This window comes from Corvus cornix, chromosome 3, assembly GCF_000738735.6.
Source record: "Corvus cornix cornix isolate S_Up_H32 chromosome 3, ASM73873v5, whole genome shotgun sequence".
In the NCBI taxonomy this organism is placed as follows: Eukaryota; Metazoa; Chordata; class Aves; order Passeriformes; family Corvidae; genus Corvus; species Corvus cornix.
The window spans coordinates 82,472,580-82,488,316 of NC_047056.1; positions in this window are offsets into that span (position 1 = coordinate 82,472,580).

Here is a 15,737-nt window from a genome sequence, read left to right on the forward strand (position 1 = left end):
TTTTATATTCAAAACAAGGAACTTTTGCAGAGGAATAATGGGACTAATTTCCCCTGAATTTATTTGCAGTTCAATTGTTTCTTATACTTACTTTCAGCTCTTGTTTTTTCTCCATAATGTCTGCTTTTATAAGTGGGAACACTGTCCTGCACCCTTGTTTCTAACATTATAGCTGACCTCCATCAGTGGGTATTTGCAAACATATCTATCAAAATTTAATGGGAAAAAGGCAATAAATTGTTGGCAAGTTATATTTTGGAGAGAACAGCCAACCATCAGATAGGTTTGGCTGTAATATGTGACTTTCTGTCAGGGAAGGGTTGGATTTTCTCTTTAAATGTTTAACAATGTAGTATCTTCCAAGTAAAATTACACAGTGAGTGAGCCAAAGAGCAGTGAAATATATGAAAGTGCTTAACCCATCACCCATGTGGCATGACAGATGCAGAACATTTCAACACTTATTTTTAAGGTATGCATGCTGCAGAGGACATGGCACATTGCATGTTTTAAAGACAAGGGGTTTTATGAGTGTAGTAGAATAAATATTGTGGTGGTGACCTGACTATATAAAATAATCTGATATGATTTTCCAGGAGAGGTGTTCCTCAGTTATTCTGATAGAGAATTTTTTCAATTTGCAAAATTCTTCTCAGACTCTTGCAGCTCTGTAGAACTCAGCTCTTGAAGAAACACTGCTGAAGAGCCACAAAGCCCTGATGAAGCTGATAGTTCCTACATTAAAACTGTGTATAATCATAACCCTTTCCAGTGACCTTTATGCAGAGGCATCAGTTCAATTTGGTTTTTAACATGAACTTGACCTTTTCTTCAAATTAATTAGCATAAATCCTCACAATTCATAAAAGTTAAAGTCTCCATCTGAAGCCTGTATAACAAAGACTCTGTGATACATTGACATTAGGGACCTAACTTTTCCCACAGTTGCTCCTGGAGAAATAGTTGTCTAACTTAAAGGCTTTCTGCTAATTAATTGCTCTGCTTGACATTCTGGAACATGGAGGACAAAAAGCCCTGTCCTAATGAGCCATTTGTAGAAAGTTGTGTCTCTCTAAAATATCCCAGGATGTTTTGTTACTGCTAAAAAGTGTGGCATGGCTCCTCAGCAATTTGGACCCAAGGAGGTTCTGTTCTCTTGTTCTCTTTTATCAGCCAAAGAATGTCCTGTGGTGTCGCAGCAGACCCATGGAGAAGCAGTGCTCTTTGATTAAAGTGCCAGCTAATTTGTCCTGGAGGTTGGCTCCTCAAACTTCTTGCCCTTAGTCCGTATCAATGGACTATCAATGTCTCTATATTTTTGCATACCAACACCATGTCTCGGTAAAAAATCAGCCTAGACATTTCACCACAAGACTCTGTCTTCAGCCCTATCCTCTTTCCTTAAGAAATCTTCTGCCTCCTTTAATGCCCTAGAGAAAGGACGGGCTTGCAATATATCTGCAATAGTATTACATGCTCTCTATGGCAGACCAAGGATATTTCTCTGCCCATTAAAAAAACCCCCAAACCCCCAAACTGAATCTTTGCTTCATTTGTGGGTAACTAAATAAATAAAAATTTATTACTTCAAAACTAGTAAAAGAAAAATAATACTTTCAAAATTCTCCCAGGACCTTCCTGTTTTAATGCATTCTCCAGCTATTGCAAAGACATAAGCTGAGTCTGAGATTTATCAGAGCAGGTAGAGTGCAGCACAGGCATTTCACCTGCAGTTATGAAGCACGTTGTGTTTTACCCAAGGACATTAGACTTTCAATTCACTTCAATTTCCTCTTTCATTGTGAGATTTTGTTTTAATATATTGTCTCCTGTTTCCAGTGGTCAGAACCCCCAGTTCTTTCTCAGAATAATGTTCTGAGGTTTTCTTTGGGCTGAATTTGAGCCAACCATTTACATCACTGTAAATGGAGATCTTTACGCTTCCTAGACAAGTTGGGGGGAATTTAAAATCAAATCACTACTGCTATTCCTTATAGCCAGAGGTTGCAAATACATGTGTAATTGCATTTGCCCTACTGGAAGGCAGTTGTACGAGTATTTGAGAGCTTATTTTTTTCTGTTTTGACATCAGGACTGCATACAGCAGCATATAAATGAGATACCACATTGAAATACATAATTGTGCTGTGTAAGCTGAATAGTTTGAACTAATACTTTTTCTCAGGTATCTTTTTATTTTCATATATTTAAGCCTTTTCTTATTTAAACATTTTCTCTTCTTTTACCCAATTTAATTGAAAGCTTTTAGAATTCTTTTGTGAGAAAAATAGTAATTATTGGATCAACACAAAGGATAGTGTTATTGGGTTTTGCTCGTAAAACTCAGTGTTCATTGGCAGCATTTTTTTTAAAGCTTACAGTTACATATATCACAGTAAAGAAATCAAGTTTATTGATAACTTCATTGAAATTTCAGGTGTCTTTTGTTCCACTATATAGAGTATAATGAGAAAATCTAGAATGTCCAGACAATTTTCCAACAGTCCAACATATTTTCCAACATAGTTTAGTGGGATAGATTTGCTAGTGATTTAACCACTCTAGTTTGTTCCCCAAGAAATGTGTCTATTACACGTAATTTGGAGAGAAAAGAAAATGAAATTACTACTATAGAGTGACAGTTATAAGTTACTCTCCCAGAAGGAGTTTTCTTTTGCAAGCAAACCAAATTTTTCATAGATTAATTTAATTCCATTAAATCTACTTAATGCTTACTCTACTCCTATTACTAAAACATTACTTAGTCATGATACATCTGTCTTCTTAATGTGGAACCATTTACAAAAGAAGAACTTTTGCATGGTAGAGATGCCAAGAAGGGTGCTGTGAAGTCTGAGTTTCAGCTCAAACTTCCTATTTTCCATGCTGCACTGTAATTTAGTTAGAAGAGAAATAATTGTGGCCAACCCTGAGTTGACTGAGGGAAGCCACTTGATGCAATCTTTTTGGATTTCAGTAAAACTCTCGACGGCATCTCTCACAGGTTTTGTCCAGCACACAGCTGGATAAACATGTCATGGGACGGGTGAACAACTGGCCCATGAGTTGGACACAAAGGGTTACAGTGAATGGTCACACTGGTGACCTGTCACTACCGGTGTTCCACAGGGCTCCAAGAGCCTGTGCTCTTCAACATCTTCATAAATGACTTGGAGGCAGGACTGGAAGGGATGCTAGGCAAGTTCACAGATGATACAAAACAGGGAGGAGCTGCTGACTCCCTCAAAGGCAGGGAGGCCCTGCAGAGAGACCTCCACAAATTAGGGCAATCACCAACCACATGAAGCTTAACAAAGACAAGTACCAGATTCTGCACCTGGGATGGGTCTTGGTCAGTGGAAAGTTGAACATGAGCCAACAGCGCCCTCAGCATCAGGAGGGCCAGGTGTGTCCTGGGGGGCATCAGGCACAGCACTGTCAGCCGGGCAAGGGAGGGGATTGTCCCGCTCTGCTCTGCACTGGGGCTGCCTTACCTCGAGTGCTGGGGGCAGTTTTGGGTGCCACAATGTAAGAAAGACATTAAACTATTAGAGAGTGTCCAAAGGAGGGCAACGAGGATGGTGAAGGGTCTTGAGGGGAAGCTGCGTGAGGAGTTTTCCATCCTAAAAGATTCTATTATTAAATCAGAATATGCTTTTCCAAAGTAGTGACAAACAGGGAACACAAAGTATTTTGAGTGCTAATATGATTACTGGGAATTGTTGTAGCTCACTACCCATTATGTTTTACTTATCATATGAGGTCCTGCTTTAACTCCTGTACTATGTAATGATGGTTGTTTCTGAGAACCAGCCAAAAAAGGTGGATGTGAACATATGTACCACAGTGAAAACTCAGGGAGGATTTTTATGAACACATCACAAAAGAACTATACTGTGTTTTTATTTTTTTCCAGAACTGATTTGTTTCTAATAGGTCTGCTGTTTCTGTCATTGGCAGTGAGCTAAGCAGACAGACGATATCAGATTATATTCCTGAAGCTGCACTCAGTTCTGTCTTTAAACTGTTAAATTCCAGAATGCATAAAGTTTATGCTATGAAACAAATTGCATTCTGCTTTTCTTCTTTCCAGTTTAGCACAAATAAAATTTAAAAAAAGTTGACAAAAATGTCCTCCATACTGGAACCAGTTTCAGGAGCCCAATGCCTAGTTAAAAGAAGTTGACTTTCTTGCAAATTGTAGCTTAAAGCTTATTCTACATTTGTTATTACATATTTCAAACAGTTAAAAAAAAGTATGTGCAAAATTTGAAGACTGGCAGTTTAGAGCAATTTTTTTTTTTTTTGGTAGAACACAGTGAGCCCTCAAATGGAATAATTCATCAGGACAGCCTTCTATACTTGTATTTCTTCCTTGTAAGAAGAAATAATCTGTTTTACCTCATCACAATACAGTTACATGATTATGTATCCTTTCCCTCACGATAACATGTGGGATATCACTTAAAAGTTGATTGTTATTTAACATCACAATTATACCACAGTTAAAATGCAAGAGTTGATGCACCAGTGCTATAACTATTCTATTCTTCATTGCAACAGCTGAAACTATTCCTATTACACTCTTGTTGAGATAGTGTTACTTGTTTGGAGATGTTTGCATAACACGTGCAAAACTGCACTGGCCACCAAGCAATTAGCCCTTTGGCCTGTCTCTCTGTCATAACAGTGTTTTAAAAGTGAGTAACTGCTTGCTAGGCAGCAAGCACTGCTGGCAGTAAGCACTGCTTAAGGGCTGCTACTGCCCCTGTGTGCACACACATAATGCAGAGATGCTGTTCATCCTATTGCTACAGCTTCCTGCTACAGCAGGCGAAGAAGGAAGGGCAGCTGGCTATTCTGCATTAACAAAATGAAAGGCATTCAAGCAAATTTCTACTCTCTGTGGTGTATTAAAAAACCCATAGCAAAGCTATAATATGTGATTTTAATTTAAAAATAAAATACAACACTGGATTGAAACTGGTATGCTCAGAAAAGCAATCTGCAGAGGCAAAAAATGTGAGCAGGGTGTGGCAGTGTCATGGTTTGACGCTGGCCCAACGCCACGCACCCACCAGAGCCACTCACTCAGCCTCTCCTGCCACAGCTGGGCAGAGGAGGGAAAAGGAGAAAAAAGTTAACAACGGCTTCATGAGTGAGACAAGGATCGGGAGAAACATTTCAAGGGTGAAACAGGCTCAACTTAAGTTGTGAAGTGAATTTATTGCTAACAGAAGAGCATAATGAGAAGTAAAATAAGCGCTTAGAACACCTTCCCCCCCCAGCCTCTCCCTCCTTCCCACCGACAGCGCAGGGAGACACGGCCTGGGGGTTTGGTCAGTCCATCCCCGAGATTTCCTCCCGCTGCTCCTCCGGGAGAGGAGTCTTCCCCTGTGAGGCCGTGGGTCCCTCCCACGGGAGACAGTTCTCCTGAACTTCCCCGGCGTGGGCCCGCTCTCAGGAGCAGCAGCCCCACCGCCCCTGCTGCAGCCTGAGCCCCTCCCACGGGCCCGCAGCCCTCCCAAACTGCTGCGCCGGGGCTCTCTCTTCCCACGGGGCGCAGCCCTCCAAGGACAGGCTGCTCCCGCCTGGAAGCAGGGCCCTCTCTCTCCACCGGGTCTCCCACGGGATCACAGCCTCCTCCAGGCATCCACCCGCTCCGGCACGGGCACCTCCCCCACGGGCTGCGGGTGGATCTCTGCATCCCCCGTGGATCCCCACGGGCTGCAGGGGCACAGCGGCTTCACCATGGTCGGCACCACGGCCTGCAGAGGAACCTCAGCTCTGGCACCTGGAGCACCTCCTGCCCCTCCTTCTTCACTGACCTCGGTGTCTCCATGTTGTTTTCCCTCACATGTTCTCACCTCCTCCTTTTCTCTGGCTAGAATTCAAAATCTTGTGACTTTGTTTTGATTTTCTTCTTAAATATGTCATCACAGAGGCGTTACCAACCTCTCTCATTGGCCCAGTTTTGGCCAGCAGCATGTCCATCTTCAGAGCCATCAGCCACTGACCCTGCCGGGCATGGTGGGAAGCTTCCAGCAGCTTCCTCACAGGAGCCATCTCAGTGGCCCCCCTGCTACCCAAAACCAGGCTGTGGCAAACCAATACAGGTAGGGAGTGGATCTACCTGTGAACTTGTACAGTGCCTACCAGAGTCTTGGCTGAGGTCTGTGTACTCTACCACTGAATCTGATGCCAAGTTCTACACCAGCACATCATTCAGCAGCACAAATATATTTCCATTTGTATGAAAAACTCTGTCTGAATTACTGATCAGAAGTAGGGCTGACTCTTCCCTGAAAATCTTTTTCATGACATTTTCTCTCAGCGTTGCACCTGAGCATCTCTCAATTACCACATAGGCTTAAAAGGATCCCTCTGCACTGGAAAGATGGCCCCAGATCAAATAACAAACCCTTCTGTCAGGTTTGTCTCTAGCAGGCAATAATGCACTCTTCTGCTTAATTAAAACTCTTCTCTCTTAAGATTTGGTGCCCTGCCATATGAGAATAACATAACAGAAATCAGCAATGTGCCCTATGAAAACACATTTCTTTAAACTGTCCTATCATTTCCTGCTGGCATTTATTTTGCCATCAAAGCAGTTTGGAAAAGAAAATCCTAGGTTAAGCACAAAAGCATTAAAGCAATGATCAGCAATCTGAAGAAAATACTGGCTTTCCTCTGACTAAATAAAAAAATGTTTGCAATATCATAGCAATTTTTGTACATAATGAGTTCAAGTCAGATACATCTTTGTTCCCTTCCCTCACCCCCTTTTTTTTTTTTTATGGTTGTCACAGTTTAACTTCAGCAGGCAACTAAGCAGCACATGGCTGCTTGCTCACTCCCTCCAGGATGATGGGGGGAAGAGGATTGAAAAGGTAAAAGGGAGAAGACTTCTGGGCTGAGATAAGAAGAATTTAATAATTGAAATAAAATAAAATAATAATAATAGTCATTATAGTTATATGTAATAACAATGATAATAAAAATGCGAAATACCACCAACAAAAAAAGATAAACCCCATGAAAGACAAGTGAGGCAAATCAAAAACAATAGCTCACTATCGAGCAACTGATGCCCAGATGGTTCCTGAGCAACTTCCACCCTAGTTTATATGCTGAGCATGATGCCATATGGTATAGAGCATCCCTTTGGTCAGCTGTCCCAGCTGTGTCCCCTCTCGACTTGTGCACTCCCAGCCTACTTGCGGATGGGATGGGGTGAGGAGCAGCACTATTCAGCAATAACAAAAACATCCCTGTGTTATCAGCAGTGTTTCTAGCCCAAATCCAAAACATTAACTACTATGATGAAAATTAACTCTACCCCAACGAGAACCAGCCAGAAGTGGTGGAGATTTGCCTCTAATATTATCTATTGCTTTCTTGTAAAACTGTCACACACTGGTGTAATGACTGACTGGACCTTTGCAGAGATGGACAGAAAATTTAAAACTCACTGGGATTATTCAGCTGCTGTACTTACTTTTAAGTACAAGTCCTGATTTCTACTAACCAGCCACTTGAATGGTTGGACAATCATTTGAGTCATTACTCTGTTGGAGGGTTGAGGTAGTTGATCACCATGGGGACAAATACAGCTACACACGGTCTAAGGTCCAGTTCATTGACACATTCAGTGTAAAAAAAAATATTCCAGGGCTGTTGTTAGGGAGCACAGTTTGAACAAAAATAAGTGCATGTATAGGATGGACACAGGTATCATGTATCACAGTTCTTGGAAAATTAGATGGCTGGAAGTAAACCCAAACCTTTGAAAGAACTGATGGCTTGGTTGAATCCAGCTGAGAAAGATTCTTAGATCGACCACCACACAGATTAATTCCTTTATAAAGCTCTACTGTGCTGCTTAAACTTAGCTTTTCAACAGTGTTTGAGAGAAGGCAAGGGCTGGTCAGGAGACTTTTGCAGTTAAGAGCTAATGAAGGAGGACACCTGTGATGTTGCTTTGGCTGTGACACCAGCTCTTCCCAGGGTGGTGAATGAGAACTTTGCTGATGGACAGATTGAACCCACACATTGCTTGTTAAAGGTATATCTGGCTGTGGTGCTATATATGACAAGCTATAGTGCTTGCATCAAAGAGTGTAGTTTTTCTGTCTAAAACAATGCATTTGATTGTATTTCAGCTGCCAATAGCCATTTGATTGCAGTACACAAAATGCAGAATCCAAGATGTCTCTTGGCATGAGCTCTAGTGGCTCAGCTGAAAAAGGTGAAGCAAAAAAAGTTTCTCTGAGCTTTACGGTGTTAATGAACAAGCAGATGCAAATGGCAACAACCTTTAGGAAACAGCCTCTCCTTCCCAATTTTGATGTCTTTCTGAGCTGACAGTACAGTGTCTGCAAGAGGTATTTCTCTTCCCTGGTTCAGAAAGATGAAAGAGTATCTCTAAACAATGTTTAAAAGTGTTGAAGGGAAGAAGCTCCCCAAGGAAATGAAGTATCCCACTGAGGAACATTGCTTTCTACCTAACAGGCAGCTTCTGTCACTTTTCTTCCTGTTCAGGAAGACAAGACCCCCATGCTGATCCAAAAAGACCTCTTTGCCTCTAGCTTAAAGGAAAAGAGATCACCATGAGTTTATGAGCTTAAACATGTTGAAATTGCCCAATTGTTACCAACATGGGTGGGCTCACTTTAATCTTTATAACTTAGTCCTAGCCTACTGAGAGAGCAGGGCAGTGCTTTTTCCTCTGTTTTTCTTGAGCTGAACTGGACTATGGTGACACACACATAGAAAGTCTGGTGTGATATGAAAGTGGCAAGAAAGGTTTTTTATCTTGAATTAAATTTTAAAAGATGACTCCTTGTTTATATGTTTTGTCAACCAATCATGTCAGCTTAACCTCCGGAGACTACACCTTTTAGAGGTGTTTGCTAACCTTACTGGTAAAAATGTACAATAACCGTACAACACACATCCTGGAACACAAAGCAGGTATGAAAATTTGGTTCTTTTTACAAATATCAGAACAATCTCTAGGCAAGTGTTTTCATGTTATTATGACATAGTCCTATTTCCTGGTACAAATGGAATAACATGAAAAAGATGATTCACTTAGAATATCCGAGCACTAAAATTGTAGCAGAGTATGGCTAGGCTGACACTTGTTTGAGTTCCAGGAAAAAAAAACTGAGGAAGAAAAGAAAGAGAAGCTGAACAAAGGAAACTAAGATTTAAAGTATGGAAAAGGTGGCCAAGAAAATATTTTTTCAGTACTTTAGAGAGTATGAGGAAAAATATTAGTGAACAATCTTGCTCTTTAGAAGCAATAGTTTAAAAATGGCCTGGAAGACAGAAAAAGGGAAGAATGGGAAGAAAACAGCATGGAATTTATTTCTTCACCTCTTCGTGTCAGGTCCTGCTTTCCTGTTTGATGTTTGCCCATTGCCTTGTGCTTCCCCACCACCACCATGCTGCAGCATGTTTCCTGGGCTGCAGTTCCTGGTGCTGGGCCTTTCTGGACCACACCTCTTCCTGAGAAGGAAAGGAGAGAGGTGCTGTACCATGACAGCCTTGCTGCCAAAGGTAAACCCAGGTGGCATCTCTCTGTATTCCTCTTATCATGACATTTCTCCTGGCGTAGGATCTGAGGCAGAAGATGGTCCCCAGAGCACAACAGACCAAGGTACTTGTAAAAGTGCTGCAGAAAAGAATTTGGGCAAATAGAAACTGCAAAGAAAATTCCTTTCTGAACTGTTTGGTACCAAAGATTAACTCTGCCCCCAAAATCTATCAGATGGATTTTATAGCCTTAGAGCTAATTTAAAATTAGAGCTAATAAAGAACCTTAGAGCTAATTTAAAATTATTTTTGAGCCTCCATAATTTGCATTTTTCATCACATCCAAGAATCTTCTAAAATGAGGATGTGTTTCTGTATCTTCTGCTTTCCAAAACCTTTCAGGGGCACGTATCTCTAATGCTTCACAGTTGTTAAATTTCTGGTCCATTGCTGAGCTGCAGAGAAGGGAAAGAAATATATTTGCTATACTGACTCTGAATAACAGAAACACTTGAGTGAGCACCTAACTGTTCTACATCAATACCTACAGCTTACATCATGCATTTTATTCATGCTCTTATTTAATTATTTTTTTATTTCTCTTCATGGGCTTGCTGAGCATGCAAACAATTAATCTCCATCAGCCCTAAAATGCAATGTTCCCATGTGAATTTCTAAATACAAAAGATCACATGGAGGCACTTGAGTTGAGTATTTTAAAATGGATGTATGATTTTCTGTTATTCAGCTGAGATTTTCTCTTCCTAGCAAACTAGATTTTATCACCTCTAGAACTGGTGTTAAATGAAGCACAGATACAATCTTTAGAACCTGACTGGCTGCTAAACAAGGAGGGAAGAGGTAGAATTTCAGGCAAATCTGGCAAAATTAGAGCTGCAATGCTCCTGCAAAAAGATCCACTACAGCCATGGCTTCCACTTTTTATTTAATTTGAAAGAGTCTCCATTTATGAGATCAATGTATGCAGGCATGCCCAAGGCATCTCAAATAGCATTGGGCACTTACTTTTTGGACAATCAAAATAAGGCCAACACTGTCAGTAACAGGAGGGTGGACATAAAAGTCTTCATGTAAAAACACCTACAGTTCTTTGGTTTTTCTCTTTTTTTTTTTCTTTTCATTTTTTCCTTTTTTGTTCTCTCCTGCTTCAGTTCCTGCATTAAAAAGTCCATCTCTGACAAACTTATTCTCATTGCTGTGTTCAACAAGGATATTAAAACAGCCAAAGTCCAGGATCAACTTTCATGATATGTAAATCTTATGCCCATAGCAAAAGGACTTCATTTATGTTAGAGGGAACCAGAATTTATCAGAATATATTTGTGTCATTTCAAAAGCTTCAATACCTTTGACTTAGTCTCCAATAAATGAATATTGGAAGGATATTCTGTCCCCCACTTATCTGTATAAGAATAACTGAAATGCCTTGATCATTCAAAAATAAAAAAACCCCTGCACCATATTGTGTGAACAGTCTGATTTCCTCCTCTAGACAACTCATGTACATCTGGGTTTAGACAACCTGATGTTCCTATGCTGTTTGGCTAAAACATGTACACTTACATTCTGAACTAACCCACCATTTAACAAGCCTGACATATCATAGAACTGTAAACTGGGTTGGGTTGAAAGGCACCTTGAAGATATCTCATTGCAACCCCCTTGCCATAGACTGGGACACCTTCCCCTAGACCAGGTTGCTCAGTGGGAAGCAGGCAGCTGAGAGAAGTCAGTGTGGATTTACAAAGGGGAAATCATGTTTAAACAGCCTCACAGCCTTCTACAAAGAGACTTCTGGCTGGTGGATGAAAGCAGAGCAGTGGATGTTGTTTATCTCAACGTAAGCAAGGCTTTCAGCATAGTTTTCTGTAGCATCCATACAGACAAACTGGTGAACTATGGGATAAATAAATGGAAAATGAGGAGAAGCAATGCCAGCAGGTCAAATGAGGTGATTCTTTCCTCTCTCCTCAGAACCAATGAGACACCTCTGAAGTGCTAGGTCCAGGTTTGGGCTCTCTGGTAGAAGAGAGACATGAGTATACTGCAGAGAATCCAGCAAAGGGCTGAACAATGAAGGGCTTGGAGCATCTGATGGCTGCGGAGAGGCTGAGAAGACTGGGACTGTTCATCCTGGAGAATAGAAGGCTCAAAGGGATCTTATCAACAAATGTGTATAAATACATGAATGGTGGGGGGGCCTTAAGAAAATGATGCCAGGCTCTTCTCAGTGGTATCCAGTGACAGACTAGGAGTCAATGGAATTGCCTGGAAATACTGAAAATTCTATTTTAACTTAAGATAGAGACTTTCAGCTAAAGGATGGTCAAAAACCAGCAGAGGTTTCCCTGAGAGGTTGTGGAGTCTCCATGCTTATATATACTCATAAATGGCCTGAACAAAGTCCTGAACAATCTGCTCTAGCTGGCTCTCTGCTCTGAGCAGTGCTGTTGAACTGCTCAATCTCCAGAGGTTCCTTCCAGTCTCAGTGATTCTGTGACTCTGAGCTGGAGACTATCTGAGGTTGACAAATCCTTTGCAATCTGCATGAGAGGATGAAAAATGCTTTATAACCATACATGGCTCAGGTTGATGTTGACCTCCTGACATCTCCCATAGCAGGACATAGTTTTTAAACACACTGGTGGTCCTTCATTGTTCAACCTAAAGCTACTGATGTTTCTGCCCTAACTGCAGAAGCCTGGTTTCACTCTTACATTTGATATTTTCTTCAGATACAGTAAGGTAAAGAACAGAAAAATGTACACAAAAGGCATGATATTTATTTTTTTTAATGTGAAAACTGTATCCTCATGCATGTGGTAGTGTTCAAAGCAACAGTCTGAAAGACTCTGGGGAGTACTAAAGTCAGCTGATTTTTTGGAATATATTTGTATACATATTTGTTTCAATACCAGATGGACAGAGTTATGGTTCTTGCTGTGCTGACTTTCTATGTTAATGAAAACTGTTGACAAAGGATTTGTGCCGGTTTTGTGACAACTTGTGCAGGAAGATTTAACAGTTTTATTTGTTTTAGACTAAAGGAACGTCCCTTCAAAATAAATATTTTCATTTAAACAATATAGGCAAAGATGTTTTCTTTTATGAGATATTTATTTAGCAATTTGCCTGCCAAGAATTTTCTTCCAAATGATGCCAAATATGCAGCAATGGAAATTTGTTTCTTTTCTTTCCACAGCCCAGGAAGAGTGTGGGGGCTTTGCTGTCAGTTTTCACATGGTGTCAACAAGGTCATCCCCCACTCTGCAGTCTGTCATATCAAATTATCCCATGTATAATGCTATACCTCTACAGAAATGAGGTGCCTTGTGCTGACAAACTCTCCCTAGTTGCTCATGGTTGATCTTCCAGATACTGAGTCAGGATTAAATTTCACTAGTGAAGTATGCAGAGTCCCCCCTCTCCTTACCCATTTGCAAGCATACCCCCCTATAGTGTCTATACCCAGCCATAGGTATATGGCTGCTTATGTGTGACCATCCCTTTTCCTCTCTCTTCTCTTTTCTCTTGTGCTTGTTGGTCCACAGTGCAGCATGACCCTTCCTTTGGCCATTTTCCTAAACATTCCACAATATGTTGTACATAGTGCCACAAGACCCTTCCAAAAGGGTCAGAAGATTCACAGAAGCTTCCTGGAACATCCCCCAGTGCTCACAGTTACAATGTTTTCCCTCCTTATTAGTTACACTGTTCAAGTGACCCTCCTCAAGGCCCTGCCTGAGCAGTTCCCTTAATGGCCACCAATCAGTGGCCAAAGAGTTCTGGTCTTCATTATGATCACTTTCCTTTTCCTTTCCATCTATCAGTTTCCTTGTTGCTTTTTCATTCCTTTTGTACTGAATAGTCCTTAACTAAGCAACTTAGTAAATCAGATGCTTGCTTCCACCTATCCTTATAAAATTTATTGTATGTGTAGGTCCATATTGGCCTCCAACACTCAGAGGAGAGCAGGATGTTTCCTGCCCTTTGGAAGCATTTTCAGACACACACTGATTAAAGGTACCTGCAGTGGGTGGGTATCCTGTAGTGGCTCTTCTGTAAAAGGACAACACCAAAGGTTGGATTCATTCATAAGGGGGTGGATTCTTTGCACAGCCTTGAGAACTGTGCAACATGAGATCCACACCCCACTAAATGTTTAGCATTTGAATCCAGAAAACATGCCTTGCTCAATAGTTATTTCTGTCCTTAAAATTCAGCTTTTTAAGCTGCTTAACTATAGCACTAGCAACACTGGTTTTCTGACTAGCTGGTTGGTAAAGAGCATTTAAAATTCAGTATTAATTTAAGTGCACTTTGTAGATCAGTTCTTTGGATTTTGCACTCAAAATGTACTACTAAATGTTAGTGCAAAGGTTAGAAGTTATAATAAAAAGTTGACAGAATCCATTCAGGTATTAACATTTATGTAGTGTCTGTCTGGGGCTCTGGGATAAAGCAAGTTTTGTACCAGAAAGCTAAGTGGTAGTGAGAAACTGATCATCTTTACTTTGTGAATGTGGCACAGGTCGCAGTGTCACTCTGCTTCCTGTTGGAAGCCTCTCTGGACAGACAAGCCCATACTTTTGTATGTGAATTCATAAAATATTGGCATTTAATGTATCCGCATATAAAAGCACACACTGAGCCACAGTGTCAGTATAACAGCCTATGAAGCATAAAAGTTGCAGCCACAGAGCTTACAATTGTTGAAAAGGTGATAAGCTCAGCTCTAGCAGCGTTGCTGCAACATTCATTCAAGGAGGCCTGTGAGCTCACTCCTGGATAACTGACATTTGAGGGGATTTCATTGTGCCACCCTAGTTTCAATTTGAATATAATCAACTTTGTAGAAAAACAGGGGTTTTATTGAAATGTACTGCAAGAATAAGTTCTCAAAGTAAAAGCAAGAGTTTTCAGGAAACTGAGGGCCTTTATTTATTTATTTTATCTTTTTAACAAGTAATTGAGTTTGCACACCGTTGGTACAAAAGAAAACAAGTTTCCATTAATTGTGCAGGTCACCAAGAGACAGCTCAGACTGCATCTGCATTGCTGTGCTCAGAGCTTCCCATTGCAGCATTCCTTCCTTTGGTTTGTCCCTTTCGGTCCAGCTTCAAGACTCAGAGTTCCAGGATCTATTCATTTTTATGACAAATATTTGTTCATAGGATGAACAGGAAGAGATGATTTTGTTATATCTTCCTTTGTTTCATAATAACCTCATAGCAAAAAGTAACAGCTTTATAAGTTGTGTATGTGTACACCATCTAGTGACTGCATAGGCCTTAAATTACTTGACCCTTCATAGGAGAATATTTTGTTGTCCACTTTCTCATGACATTTAATGTTTACTGTATATTTATTTTAACATCTGAAATTTCACAATCAGACATTTGAATTCTGATTGTGCATTTCAGGAGATGGTGGTCTTGGACACGAAGATGATGCCTTCATTTAGGAGTGTGAATTTAAATTTGAAACTGTGTTTGATTCATCAGTCTTATACATATCTCCAATATTTTTTGATACATTTTGTCAAAATCCTCAGCAGTTTCTGGATACCTGCACATATGGAAGCATTCTTAAAATCCTATGGATTATTAAAAGCTTTAAAACACTAGAATATTTCAGTCTATTATCAGTTCTTCTATCCAGCTGGTGTTCTATACATAACTATAACTTTCTTATAAGAAAATGCATGCTCAAAAGATGTGTGTTTAGCAATGCTAATTCTGCATAGTTGGTGAAATAGTCCAATAGGCATTGTAAGATTTCTGTGTTCCCACTGCAATCTAGTCTTAAATAAGATGCTAAGTGCTCTCCACTTGGGATACTTCATTCAAGAGCCTTAACTCTTCTATAAAACCATCTTGTTCCTACTATAGGAACCTCCTTTAGGAACCTCAACATTTTGCGAGCTCAGCTGGCATGAGATTTCTCCTTTCCCTACTTCTGTGAAAGTGACCAATTATCTTTCTGTCCCTCTTTTACTTTTTGGGATATCTGGAACAAGTCTAGCTCTGTTACCATTGTTCTCAGTACTTGTAGAGTGTTCTAGCCTGGAGAAGAGGAGACTGAGGGGAGACCTCACTGCAGTTACAACTTCCTCATGAGAGGAAGAGAAGGGGCAGGCACTGATCTCTCCTCTGTGGTGACCAGTGACAGGATCC